We start from the raw sequence: 14,539 nt of genomic DNA on the forward strand, positions 1-14,539 counted from the left end.
TTAAGTTTAGGTAGGCTAAAAGTATTTTCTCCTACTCTGTAAAATCAGAAGGTAAATCCCAGTAGCAAGAGAAAGCAAGAGAGTAATAGACTTAAAGGAGAATACCACTGAAAGAATCAAGACTTGTAATTCAAACAGATTAAATCACTCATTAACTGCTTGGTCTGAAGAACCATCATATTGCTCCATATTTTAAGCATCTCTTAAATAAGATTAATTTTTAGAATGACAGGGAATGCCACTCACAAGGGGAAAATAACAATTTACTTATCATCGTAGATTACTTATTACAAAGCATTTCATTGCAATTTAATCTGGTGAGTCAGAATCTGCACCCAGAGATCAGTTATCACCATCCTAGTATGAAGCTCATTAACTGGGGGAGATGTGAAAGAGGCAAAGAGGGTGGGGGTGACCAGACCCACAGGAGACCCACGGGCTTTGTATAGGCCTGTCTGTGGATCCACTCTGGGCTGCCTGAGGAGCCTGCACTGGGGACAAGGCAGCCTTTTTACAATGTATTTAAGCAATAGCACTGTCCTTTGTGATCTTGACTTCAATTTATACCACATTTATTTTCTGATTATAAAATAGATAGCATTCATTGAAAATATTTGGAAAATTTTTCAAAAGCATAAAAGAGAAAATAGTAGCTTTTAAAGATGCACCGGAGACACACGCTGGTAACATCTCCTTTTGTCTGATGTGTTTATACCTACAGTGTTTTCAAAGAGGGACAGTGCTTGCTGGGAAGTGCAAAGGCCCTGTAATGAGAGTAGATTGGTGTGTCCAAGGAGAGCAAGGAGGCTAGTGTGGCTGGAGAAGAATAAGCGAACTGTAACAGGGAGAAAGTTAGAAGAGGTCAGATAAATGGGGACTGGAACTTACAGGCTCTTGTAGTCAGAGTAACAATTTAGGGTTTTATTCTAAGTGAGGTAGGAGGCCAATGAGAGGTATGCATCAAGGGAGTGATGTAATATGAATGATCTTCTAAAAGGCTCTATCTTCTTGGGAGAGGAGAGGAGGATAGTACAAGGACAGAAACATCAAGCCATTTCAGCAATTCAGGCAAGAGATGATGCTGGCTCAGACAAAGATGAAACTGGCAGAGGTGGTAAAAAAACCACAAAAACAAACAAACAGGTTAGATTCTGGATGTAATTTGAAAGTGGAGCCTACAGGATCACCAATAAATTGCATGTGGAGTGTAAGAGAAGGGGAAGGATGGTTCCTATATTTTTGTGTTAGGCACAAGAACAGAGCTGCCATTTACTGAGCAGGGGCAGATTAAAGTCAGGACAACAGGAACTTAGCTGTGGACACATCACATTTGAGATGTCACAAGACATCCAAGTGGAGGTGACAAGTGGATTTATAACCCTGGAGTTTAGGGGTGATGTCTGGGCTATAGAATTAGATTTTGGAGTTGTCAACATGGAGATGGTATCTGAGGCCAGTAGGCTGAATGAGATCACCCAGGGAGTGAGTGTACACGGAGATGAGAAGAGATCTAGGGACTGAGCCTCTAACATTTAGAGGATGACAAAGGAGCTCAAGAAGGAACAGTCGGGTGGGGAGGAGGAGAACCAAGAGGCTGGTGTTCCAGAGGTCAGTTGAAGAAAGGCTTTCAAGAAGGAGGCAGTAATCAACTACTAAGTGAAAACTGCTGATAGGGTCAGTAAGCTTTGCTGAGCAATGACCATTGGATTTGGCAATGCTGAAGTAAGTCATCAGTGACCTTGACGAGAGCAGCTGCAGTGGAATATTGGAAGTGCAGGGGTTCACGAGGGGAATGGAAGACAGAAAGTGGAGACAACAGGTTCTGGCCAAACAATAGCACAAAGTAAATATTCAACAAAAATCTCGATATTCATTGTCAATGTGGAATTATGAGAAGCCCAAATATTCACTCAGAAAAGAGGGAGACACTTTGTCTACAGTCATCTGTGAGGACCAGCTTGCTAGGTGTCTGTTACATTAGGAGGGGTGATGATTTATGGAAAAAAAAACTTCAGAGAAATGCATATTTTATTGGCACATCTCTAAAGATGAAACAGGAATGTCCAGCAGAGAATTCCTTTACCATCCATTAGTTGTCATCAGAGAAGTAAGGCAAAAATGGAATAATTTGATAAAAGCAGCTCACATTTTTCTGATGGTTTTCACTTTGCAAAAGTGCCTTCACACATGTCACCTGATCCTCACCCAGCAGGGGAGGGAGCCATTATTTCACAGTTGAGAAAATGGGGACTTGGTCAAGGTCAGAGATGGTATGAATAGAGGAGCTAGGACTCAAGGTTTTTGACTCCAAATCCCAGCTCTTTCCACTCTATCATCCTGCCTCTGTTAAAAGGCAGGCATTGCTTTTTTGTTATTTAAAGTTTGTTTACGGGGCGCCTGGGTGGCGCAGTCGGTTGGGCGTCCGGACTTCAGCCAGGTCACGATCTCGCGGTCCGTGAGTTCGAGCCCCGCGTCAGGCTCTGGGCTGATGGCTCAGAGCCTGGAGCCTGTTTCCGATTCTGTGTCTCCCTCTCTCTCTGCCCCTCCCCCGTTCATGCTCTGTCTCTCTCTGTCCCAAAAATAAATAAACGTTGAAAAAAAAAAAAATTAAAGTTTGTTTACAACAGTGAAATACTTACCTTGGGTTAGGCCTTTTTTTTAAAATTTAACTTTATTTTTTAGTTTTTAAAATTTACATCCAAATTAGTATATAGTGAAGCAATGATTTCAGTAGATTCCTTAATGCCCCTTACCCATTTAGCCCATTCCCCCTCCCACCACCCCTCCAGCAACCCTCAGTTTGTTCTCCATATTTATGAGTCTCTTTTGTTTTGTCCTCCTCCCTGTTTTTATATTATTTTTGTTTCCCTTCCCTTATGTTCATCTGTTTTGTCTCTTTAAGTCCTCATATGAGTGAATTCATATGATTCTTGTCTTTCTCTAATTTCACTTAACATAATACCCTCCAGTTCCATCCACGTAGTTGCAAATGGCAAGATTTGATTCTTTTTGATTGCTGAGTAATACTCCATTGTGTATATATACCACATTTTCTTTGTCCATTCATCCACCGATGGACATTTGGGCTCTTTCATACTTTGGCTATTGTTGATAGTGGCGTTAGGCCTTTCTTGATGGGCTTTCTGTGAATATACCATGTACTCCTTAGAACAACCCCATGAGACAGTCACTATTATTACCCTCACTTTATAGATGAGGAAATTGAAACAGAGAAGCTCAGCAACTTGCCCAAAGTCACACAGCTAAGAAAGTGTGAGTTAGGATTAGAACCCAGGTGTTTTGACTTTAGAACTCAGGCTCTTAACTACATTTTGCCATTTTATCTTCTACATACCCAGCCCTTCAAGCACAGATAATAGCAACTCACTTGACCAGAGTCACATGTTGACTGATGCTGATCCTAGTCCAGAACTCTGATAAGTTTGATCAGTAAAAGGGAATTTTATTGAAAACCTTCTGACAGTGATGTGTAGTGTTAGATATTTTGAAGTTAGGCACAAAAGAAGTGGAGATGTGATTTCTTCTTTTAAGGAGGTTGCAGTGGCAGCCAGTGTGCCATCAACTGTCTTGTGTGGCAGTTCTGTGATTCAGGGCGGTGGGTCTAGTCAATTGTTACTGTTCAGGAAATACCCACTCTCCCCTACACCTTTCTTCAACACATAGAACAGGTGTACTTCCCTATCCATCTTGGGCTTGGCCATTTGACCTGCCTTGGCCATTACGGTTTTGGCAGATACAGAATGAGCAGAGACGTTAGTTGTGCTTGTGGAGTGTGGCTTGGTCTCTTGAGGTTCCTCCATCCACCAGGAGAGGAACATGTCCCCATAGCTCCTTCAGTCTGAGTCCCAGAATGAGAGACCCAAGGAGCAAACCGGACTCTGGTCTCCAGCCTAGGGCCATGCCTAGCTGAGTCCTGTTGAACTCAGCTGGGCTCAATAGAGCTGCAACTCAGATCTATGAGTGAGAAATAAATAGTTGTTGTTTAAGTCATTCAGGTCGTTGGAGTTGCTGTGCAGCATTATTATAAAGTAGTTGATTAATCCACATGGGAAATGTAGATTGACAATTCATAGTGTAGTTTGAAAATTTAGTTACCATCTTATAATAATAAATTGAAAGGCAATAACTATCTGTGAGTTAGAAACAGATCAGTTCACAGCAGTCCCAGTTAACAGCCACTGTCTTTCCCCCAGAGGCCCTATTTTGGAACTAATCTTTGAAGAAGAGAAAATGAACTGCTTGTACATGTCTCTCTTTGTTTCTTTTATATTAGACATGTTAACCACGATGACTGCCACACCTGTAGCACCATTTAGGAGAAACTGCATGGCGGTCTCTGGTGAAGGGGCAGACTTAGACAGCCATGTGTGAAGTCACATAGATGTGACCCAGACTCTCCCAGCTACCTCTGATTGGACTAGAGCCAGGGTGACCCGAGAGCAGCTGACTCATAGGCTGTCTTGAAAAAAGTGATTAGCTCAGTCAATCAAATCCATCCACAATTTGAATTAGGGAGTACAGAAACTTAGAAGGTTGTGTAAGTAGAGATGCAGAGAAAAATGGGGCAGAAACAGAGGAGAGGCACAGTCTCCTTAAGGCATGACTAGACAGTTGTAGAGTGAAGATCCATGAAGCCCTTCTGCAGGGCTCCCCATGTATCCTGCATCCAGAATTGCCCTCCAGCTTCACTGTTTGTAAAGCCTGGCCCCCAGGCAGTTCTGATATGAAGTTCCTGAGGTATCTCTCCATTACTGCTCAATACACAATCTCTAGCTGAGCCCCAAACTAACCTAGAAATGCTGTGTTCCTTGCACACTTAGCAAGGAACCCTAGAACATCCCTCCATTCTTCTTCCCCGCCACCTTCATGGTTCTGAGAGAGGAAAGGCAGCAGATGTGTCTTGTGTTGTTTTGATGACCTTCTGTGATCTTGACTATACAGTTGAAAATGCAAACAGAATCAATTGAAATAAAACACCACCAAGTGTGTCCCTTTCAAAGTGAAGGGCGGAGATGATTTGCAGGCTCTTGATTACCATGTGTAGCCACAGAACCAACCTAAATATTGGGTGCTCGTGGCAGACAGGATACAGAAGGTGCGAGGACCTGGTGGCCTCAAGGAGGAAGCTGCAAGGCATAGGGAGCATAAAGGGACACGATGCTCAGGGAAATAATGCCTTGTGCAGTAAAACGAGCACCACCAACACTTTATCATTTGGAGAGGCTATCTAACTTCTTCTGAAAGTGATAAGAACAAATGTGGTTACCAATAGGCTCCATTTTGAAAAACTGTTTCATCATTCTTAAAAGCAAAATGAGTCATTTGTTTTTCTCACCACCTCTGAACAATAAAAAGAGAAGTTTCAAGTAGTTCCCTTATATGTCCTTGTTCTATACACCTGACGTGAAGTCGGGGGCCTTATGCACTGCAGCCAACACTGGAGGCCATAACCATGACCTGTAGGACAGGAGTATGTGGTGTTCCCCTCCTGGTCCATCACACATGGGCAGTGGATGGGACCTCTCCATCTAGGCCTGGACATTTAAAACCCAGGGACTTATCACTCCACTGTTTTATATGTAAGATGAGAATCTCTTTGTAATAACAAAAAGTTGTTAATTCCCTTATCAAACATAATAAATTGCTCAAATAATAGACAGTAGTAAAGTAACATAATTTTCTAAATACCAAAAAGGGCTTGGAGAGACCTCAAGGGTATTATGCCAAATGAAAAAAAAAGCCAGTCTCAAAAGGTCGTATGCATTGTTTACTGTATGATTTCATTTATATAATGTTCCGGATATGACTAAATTACAGAGATGGAGAACAGATTAGTGATTGCTGGATGTTACAGATGGGGGGCTGGGGAAGGGGATGAATGTGAGTATGAGGAGGTAGCATGAAGGAGATCTTTGGAGTGATGAGTAGCTCTGTGTCTTGATCGCAGTGGCATTTACAGAGCCCTAAGCATGGGACAAAATGGCATAGATATATAAACACATTGTGCCAATGTCAATTTGCTGGTTTTATTGCTGTGCTACAGCTATGTAAGGTGTAACCATTGGGGGAAACCAAGTGACCTCTCTGTGCTGTTTTGCTATATCCTGTGAATCTATGAATCTATTATTATCTCAAAGTAAAAAGAATTTTTGTTTGGTTGTTTGTTTTTATAAAACCAGAATACCATGATTAAGAAAGTAAAAAGATGTGGGATGCCTGGGTGGCTCAGTCAGTTAAGTGTCTCACTCTTGATTTCAGCCCAGGTCATGATCCTAGGGTCATGGGATCAAGCCTTGTGTGGGGCTCTGCGCTGACAGTATGGAGCCCGCTTGGGATTCTCTCTCTCCCTCCCTCTCTCTGTCCCTCCCCTGCTTGTGTGCATGCATGAAACATAAATATTTTAGAAAAAAAAGTGACAAGACCAGGCCACCATTTTGGAAAAATTTTTTGCAATACATTTATGTGACAAAGGGCTCAAATACAAATTTGTAATGGATTCCTGTAAGTCAATAAGGTCAAAGAATTCCATAAAAATGGGCAAAAGACAGTATCTAAATACCTGGTGACCACTTAAAAAGGTATCCAACATCATTATTCATTAGGAAAAGGCAAATTAACACCACAGTGAGATACCACCACACATACCCATTACAATGGCTAGAATTTAAAAAACTGACAATACCGAGTTCGGTGAGGATAGGGAACAATTAGAATCTTCATATATCACAGATGAGGATGTAAGTTGGACCAGACACTTCAGAAAACAGGAAGCAAGCTCTGTGATGAAGATAAGTTCATTAGGGGGTACTGTTGGGACTGGCACCTGGGAAAGGAAAGGAAAAGGAAGCACAGGAAGGAGGTTGGGGCTGAGGGCAGAGCTGGGCTACAAGGTAGTCTCAGGAAAGACCTCATGAGGAGCACTAAAGCTGGGGTGGCCATTCAGAGTTGTTCTGGGTTGGGGATAGATAGGGAGCTCAGTTTTATGCCTCAGACCAGTCACTGAAGACTGATCAATCATTGGATGTGGACTGGCCTGGGACAGAGTTGTGATCTTGGGTAAGGCACCTCTCCCCAGCCAAGGCAATCCCTGGGCTGTCCTCCAGTTGTACTCTCAGGAGCAAGGGAAATGGCCCATCATTCCCAACAGGGGGTCAGAGTGGTACATCGGAGCTCCACCACAGTCCATCTGTTATACTACCCAGGTTTGCTTCCTCATAAAGGTTCAAGAATAGCTCCTCTAAAATTTCCTATGGGTTCTTTTTGGACAAACTGTAGTCTCTGCCATCTCAGGTGGGACTGATAGCATCCACATCTCCTGTGACCCAGGCTGACCTTCCTTTACCCTCAGTTACCAACTCTACTGGTCTCACAGGCTTACCTGATGGTGTGAACCAGACCTTCATTCCTGAGAGCTGAGTCTCTGGTTACAATGCTCTTCTCAGGCCAGGATTTCTTTTACCCCAAAACTGGGCACAGGAGTATCAAGAGTCAACCAGATAAGTCACCTAGATATCAATTATATTGATGTAATATATATCATCCTCCTGATCATCTGGGTCTATTATTTCTGCCAGAATAGTGGTTCCTTTTCTTACCATTAAGTCTCTTGGCAGAAAGAGAGAAAAATGTGTGGGCAGCAGTCATATTTCAGTGGTATCCTTGCTGAGTCCTCTAGTGGAAGGGTTCCCCTTCTTGGAACCAGAACCTCTAAACCCACAGAGCCCAGACTTGCAGGGATATGATGCACAAAATCTCTCCGTCATTGGGAGTCATGTTATTGTCAAGCCTTTCCTCCTTCTATCTCTTGGTTCTTAGACCAATGTATTCAATCTACTGGGGACAAAGAGCCACATAAAGGTCACTGATTTAGAGTGTAGGTTGTGTCCTGGAGGATGGCACCCAGTCCTGCAACGTACCATCTCCAAATTGGCAAATCTCCAAATGAGCTGTTCCTTCAACCGGTTATTCCATCACTCTATCAGGCTAGCTGCTTCTGGGTTATATGGCATTTGATGTAACTAGTGAATCCCATAGTCATGTGCCCAGTCACAGAGATGTTTGGCTGTAAAGTGGTGGATCACCCTGTAAACTTCAGACAGTAGAGTTGGCTTTAACTCTGTGGGCAGGAGAGACAAACCCATATCTAAATATGTCTCCAGTATTGTCAAAATGAAGCAGTGTCCCTCTAGGATGACAGACATTTAAGTAATCAACCTGCCACCAGGAAGTTAGTTGACCTACTTGAGGGATGGGACTGTATCAGAGACTTACCACTGATTGGTCACTGTTGCTAGCAGGTTGGACATTCAACAGCAGCATGGGCAAGATCAACCTTTGTAACTGGGAGGCATGCTGCTGGTACCACAGATAGTCTCCATTCCTACCATGATTACTCCATTCATATGTCCATTATGCTGGCACTGGCATGGCCAATGAGAGGGGCTGATGTCAACTGTTTTAATGATGGTCTGTCTGGATTTTTAATGACTTTTCCCAGGGTGGAGTGTTAACATGAAATACTAAGGTCTCTGACCTTCCTGTTTCCTTGCAAACCGTTATCAGCTGGCTAAGTCATTTGCTGTTGTCCATGAATCTGTGTATATTTTACCCCCTGACTACTACTCTCATCGCACAAAGAGGATGACCAGATTCAATGTCCAAAGCTCTGCTCATTGAGAGGATCCCCCTCACCATTGTCTTTGGTTTCATCAATGAGTATCAACTGTCATCTGGTTTTGACAAACCAACCCATCTATGAACTGAACTCAGGCTTTTTTTCTCCTCTGTCATCTGGTCTTAAGGGATCTCCCATGTGGTCATAGGTGTGAGCTGAAGAATAAGCACTCTTTAGCTGAAGCAATTCCCAAAGAGGGCTGACAGCTGGCAGAAGTCCCAGCAGCTAGGAGGAGTCTGAGGGAATTATTATAATGTCCACCAAAAGCATCAACTAAAGCTAAACATATATCTACCCTATCACCCAGACATTCCACTCTTAGGTATAGATGGAAAAGAAATGAGTGCATTCGTCCAGTAACAACAAAAAATGATAAAAAATCCATAGCAGCTTTCTTCATAATAGTCCCAAGCTGGAAACAGCATATACGTCCATCAAGAGAAGAGCAACATAAATTAGGAGTATAGTCATACAATGGAATACAAAACCATAATATAAAAGAACAAACTGATGATATATACAATAATGTGGATGAATCTTACAGACATTATGTTGAGTGAAAGAGCTGGAGCCCAAAGAGCATATACTGTCTGATTTCATCTGTATGATTTACCAAGGACAGGCAAAACTAACTCACGGCATTTGAAGTAAGAATAGTCTTTACTTCTGGTAGAGGTTGGTGGGTATTGCCTGGGAGCTTTCTGGGGTGGTAGAAATATGTTTTATCTAGATCTGGAATTTGATTACATCAATGTATATTTATATGTAAAAATTCATGAAGCTAATACACATAAGATTCGTATACTTTACACATTTCACTTTCTTCTATTTTATATCTCAATTTTAAAAACCTCAAATAAATAGCATATGCAAGTGAAACAAAAAATGAAAACATACAAAAAAAGACATGTCGTTCCTTAATATATGACACCTCTGCTTTGACCTTCTCTGTTCTTTTAGGAGGCAAATCCTTAAGGCATAAATACTATGTAAATCCCACTTTGCTATTGCTACATTACTTAGAGTCACTGTGTCCTGAATTTACCTGATCTGATTCTTCTTTGGGTCTTGGGGTTTCTGCTCAACTGTCCTTCCCATCTATAGCAGCGCCTTCTCTCTCTTTCCTGGAATAATTTCCATCTCTGGAGCAAACTGCATCCTACAAAATATAAACATGCTCCAGTTTCCTTCCCTACACCTGTAAATCTTCTCCTGCAGCTGATGTCCCTCTTTTATATTGGAAGCATTTGATGTCACTGTTTCTCAGCTATTTTCAATTACCCTGTCACTTTCCTTCCCCATCCTCCAAGGCTTTCTGTGTGTGAATGATTTAGCAGGATTCAGTAATCAGATACTTAAAGGGACCAGCTTCTTGTGAAATAAGACAATTTTTTTTCTGCACCAAATTAACCCAGTTAACACTGTGTATGAGTTATATACAGTCTTGTTCCCATGGTGAATATGCTAGGCACTGATCTATCAGTGTTGGGGGTAGACAGGTATGACAGAAGCATTCTATTCCAATCATTTAAATATTTTCTTCACCTGTAAAATAGAGAAGTAATAGGTAATAGAATTTCTTTGGGACTTAGGTCAACACATATAAAGCATTAAAACAGATCCTGATAATGGTGAGTACCTTAAGGAGAATTCTGATCAGAACCATGTTGCTCACTGAGCATGTGCAGAATATGTCCATGGAAACCAGCAACAGCAAGAAAATGCCTCCAGTACAAATAAATGCACCTTACTTGGGAAGGACAAATCCCAAACAGGAAATGATCTCCTGTTGTTAACAGGCAACACAGAAAGAATGATTTGTTACGTAGAGAGAATTTCTTTAAAGACTGAGCTGAATTAATTATTGAAGATGTATGTGATGAGTAGGCAGGATAATATCAAGGAGTTCTAAATTATTTACACTTTATTGCTCTTAGTCTGTGGGTGTTTGACATGCCTCATCTTCTGCTGGGGGATTCTGCAGAGTGTTCTTGGCCCAGAATATTTTCTGATAGTGCATATCCCTAAGAAATCCTGAGACGTCTCATTCATTTAAAGTAATCGGTTTCTTGAATTCTCTGTCACAAAGATTCTGCTGTTAGCAATATCTTCTTTCAGGTTGCTGATTGTAGCTTTTATTGTACGGTGCATGAGATGGAAGGGATGTTTCCAAGGAACATGTCAGTTTTGAATGTACAATCAACTGTCTACCATGCCTGAAAATCTTGATGTAATGGTAAAAATGATGCTGGGAAGGTCTTTACCACTTCTTCTACTTGGATCATCTCCTGATGCTTTGGAGCGCCCAATGGTCCACATGTGGCCATGTGCTCTAGTGTGTCGATTAAAATTAAGCAGCTGTTGTGGCATGCCCCACACATCTCTGGAGCCAGATGCCAGTATTATGGGAGGGGACTGAGAAGTTCCCCTGAGACCAAACTGCACACAAAAAGAGAAGGGGGAGAATATTTATGAACAGCTATGAAGAGAATTTTGATTTGACTCATCTGGGATTCTTTCTCATCTTTATCATAAAAGGAGACTCAGAGGCATAAAAGTCCTGTGCAAATTAGTTGTCACTAATGTCTCAAGCATTCCAGATTCCCATCCTTGCTCTGTTTCCCCCAGGATAAATGATTATGGGGTCCCAGCAAAGGTCAGATGTTCAGGATAGGTTCTAGAAGAATCCAATACATTTATCATATTTTACATCAAATTTTCCCCAAATCTACAGAGCCCTGGCTGTAAGAAATAGCCTAAACCTAGGATGTGAGGTGGATGTAGGGAAGTGGGGGTGTGGGGGGCAGAAAAGGAGGGTTATATTTGGTTTATCTTTGTCTTGATATAGAGGTTTTGACTCTACGAATCTCTGTGCCAAGATGGTTACCTTGACTGACATCCTTTGAATTAAGGTAGAAACTAGGAATTTGAGAGAGATGATTAAAAACCTTAATTGGGGCCACCCATAGCATTTATTTATTTTCATTTTATAACCCTACCATCATCTGTGGGCATCTAACTTTTTGTCATTTTGGCCAGAATCATTTGGGTCGGTTGATTCTAACAGGGTCTTTAGATTACTAGAAGATATAAGAAGGGGGGCAAAAGTTCTTAGTCCCAACCTTCAGGTACACATGGTAAGGCCTTGTAAATCCAAATAAACCCCATCTTCCTTCCCTTCAGGGAGTTGGAACAGCCAGGCAATACTGAAGAGGGCTCTGTCTGGGTACCTCTTGTCTGCTCCCTGGAAAGGGGTGGGGACCAGAAGCTGTTAGCAAGATAATGGACTGAGATGCTCCATCTGAGTTAGTCCTTAGATTTCCACTGCAATCTTTTGTTTGACATTAATTTCCAGACTCTCAGGGAGATCCTTACTCAAATGAGTTAATTCTAAAGAACATCCCCAGATTAATTAGTGTGGATTGTTTTACTGTTCCTTTAACTCAGAGTTGATGCTCTCACTGCCTTGTCCCTGTCTGCCTCGACTCGTGCAGGGCAATAATCCTGTCCTGCCATTTACTACCCATTCTGCCTTCTTCTTATTTTGGGCTTACATCTCTGAATGCTTTTCAGATCCTCTGAATTTCTTTGCATGACACTTCTGACGTTCCTAATTCTGCATTCCAGACAATTCCTGACCTGCTGCTGTTGGCTCTTTGCAGGAATGCTGGATGTGTCCTTGCCAGGATACAGGCCCTCAGCTCCTGTCGGCCAACAAGCTGGCAGACCCCTTAATATGTCTGAAGGCCTTTTCCTTCTTAAGCCTCAGTTTCCCCTCCTTTCAGAGACCTTAGGAAGTCTCTTTGCCCTTTTTCTGTGATGATGTGTTAGATCCGTAAAGGCATTTTCTTGCTAAATCCCACCTCTTTTCCCCGTATTAGCAAGAACCCTTTTTTCTTCAGAAAAAGGCCTCCTGAATGCTTTTCCTTCCTTCCTCCCTTACCTTAGTTGCTGTCTGCAGCATCCTTGAAGCTTGTCTGCAAGTGTGCATGTGGGTCCGGGGAGAGGTGGACTTTGGGGCTCGGGCAGGTGAAGAGCCCCAGAGGAGGGAACATAATCCTCTTTCCTGGCTTATTTCTGCCTTGTCTAAAGACTACAGCTCTGCCTCCCACTGACACCCAGGGCAGCACTGTCTTCCTATAGTTGGGCCACAGGGGTCCAAGAGCACCTGGCCCCGGGGGTCCCAAACAGACCAGGTTCAGCCACTTGCTGCTGACAAAATCCAAAGAGAGAGAGACCAGTGGTGGAGAAACAAGAAAGGAATTAATGCAGTGAGGCCAACACTGGGAAGACAGCAGACTGGCATTTCAAAGACTGTCTCCAAAGTGTCAAGCATACTTTCAGGTTTATATAAGGAAAATGTGGAACAAAGGTGGGTGGGTACATGTGAGTGGGCAGTGAAGGTTAGGTTGATCACGGGTCTTGGGGTCAATCACTCAGGGGTCTTGCTGGCTCAGGGCAGTCCTTACTGCTTGAAGGGGTAGTGTCAGTTCCCCTCAGGGAAGGCTTTGCCTACAGGATCCTTTGCTGGAGTTAAGAGATAAGCTGGAAAGAAGAACTTACTCAATTACAAAGTTTGAGGTCAAAATGGAGGTAGCTGAAGTGTTCTTTCATTTCCAGACCCCAGACAGAAAAAGCCCTTCTTTATGGTTGGTAACCATAATGGCTGACATATGTGGACTGCTTGTTATGTGCTAAGCTCAGGACAGCAATTATTTTATTGAATCCTTGCCCTGAAGAAGTTCTGAAAGGTGGGTCCTGTTTTACAGATGAGGTCATGGAGGCCCAAGAAGTGGCAGAGCTGTGCTAGAAACCCAACTCTGACCCCAGAACTGGAACACTTGTCCTAGCCCCAAGCTGAAACCAGTCACTCCTGTTCTGGGACTGCCCTGCCAGTGTCTTTCCAGTTGTCACATTATTTGGGAAGCTGCATCAGTGCTCTCAAGAGGAAGGGACACTTTGAGTAAATCAACGTTGACAGGCACGGTCAAAATGGCAGTACATTCTGGCCTGTCAGGCAAATTCCTCTTCTCCACGAGAAAGCTCCAGCTCCCTGTCACTCTGGGGCACTGTCTCGTCTCCCAGAATGTACACAGTGCAAGATGGTTATCCTGTGAGTCTATCTGGCGTGGCCTGTTTGGGTTCACTTTTGAGTGTTTCGTTTCTTTTTAGCCCCAGACAGAATCATATCCTTAGCCCTTCTATCCCATCCCTTTTTGGAGGCACTGGTCTTCTTTTCCTAGAAGTGATCAATCAGTTGGGGCTGAACGTGGTTGGGGTAATCTCTCATTTCTACTCCCCTGATATGCTGGTCTTCTGTACTTCTGGAGCCCCTCGGGCACACTCCATCTCCATACAAGATAGCAACTTTGTGCCTCCAGTAGACAAACAGTGCTTGAAACTTAGTGAAGAGCCAATAAATCCTTGTTGAATGAGTGAATGAATATTTGAATCTTTCAATAGGTAGAATTATGGTATTCCGACAGAACTGCTGTTATGGTCCCCTTGGAAAGGAGCCATGTTCTTAATTTCAGGATAGAAGGATGGTGGCAACTATATTATACTGACTTTTGTCTCTTTTGATAGCTTCTAGTTCATCCCAGACTTCTCTGGGCTGCCTCCCATGCATGCCAAACAGAAGCCCACACACTAAGTAGGTAAGATGTAGCTTGATGAATATAGGGCTCTTCCCACCCCAGCTCACTATTTCCATTTAAGTACTTGGAAGTAAGCTAACATTTGTCCTTTTGTTTGGTTAGAGTCATTATCATCATGTTTATATCAAGCCACTGGGCCAAAGCAGTTAGGTGCGACACTGTATCAGATGCTATATTCTTACAGAGA

This window comes from Lynx rufus, unplaced genomic scaffold (assembly GCF_022079265.1).
Source record: "Lynx rufus isolate CCGP_SWC_20201006 ecotype Redwood Valley unplaced genomic scaffold, mLynRuf1.p SCAF_1, whole genome shotgun sequence".
Classification (NCBI taxonomy): domain Eukaryota; kingdom Metazoa; phylum Chordata; class Mammalia; order Carnivora; family Felidae; genus Lynx; species Lynx rufus.